Genomic DNA, 644 nt, shown 5'->3' with positions numbered 1-644 from the left:
CCCCACGGCGGGGCGTCCCTCGGGGCCCGGTGACGCGGCGGGGTTGGGTGGGCGCGCGCGCGCGTGTGAGGCGTGGCGAGGTCGGCGGGGTCCGCGGCGGCGGCGGCGGCGGGCCCCGAGCTTCCCCGCGAGGTGCGGTGTGTCTTTGACGGGGGAGACGGAGCCAGTCGGCTCCCCGGGTGCCGCGGGACCGCCTTCGTTGCCCGGCGGTGAGACCCCGCGTGCGTTCCCGGTGGCCCGACTCGCAACCGACGCCTGCTTTCCGGCGCCCCGGAGCGCTTCGCGGGGAGCCTCGCGTCTCCGTTCCCGCCGCCGCCTCAGGGCCCCCCGGCCGCCTCCTCCGTCGCTCTCTCTTCTCCGTCGTCCGTGTTTGCCGACTCGGGGGCTCCGCGCCCCGGTGCGCATCGCCTCCCCCGGGCCCGCCGCGGCTCCCCCCTCCGTGTCCGCCGCCGCCCGCCGCCAGTCGGCGGCGTTGCGTGCGGGCGAGGGTTGCCGACGACCCCGTCTGCGCGGCCCCGCGCGGACGTGCGCGCCCGAGCGGGCGCCGGGGCCCGGCCGGCCGTCGTGGCCGCCGGGGCCGCGCCGACCCCGGACAGGGCCCGGGGCTCGACGCCGGCCTCGGCCCTCGACGCGACCGCCCGGTG

Source organism: Rhinolophus sinicus, chromosome 12, assembly GCF_057876585.1.
Source record: "Rhinolophus sinicus isolate RSI-liver-muscle chromosome 12, RSI-T2T, whole genome shotgun sequence".
Taxonomy (NCBI): Eukaryota; Metazoa; Chordata; class Mammalia; order Chiroptera; family Rhinolophidae; genus Rhinolophus; species Rhinolophus sinicus.
Note: the sequence above shows the minus strand (reverse complement) of the source record.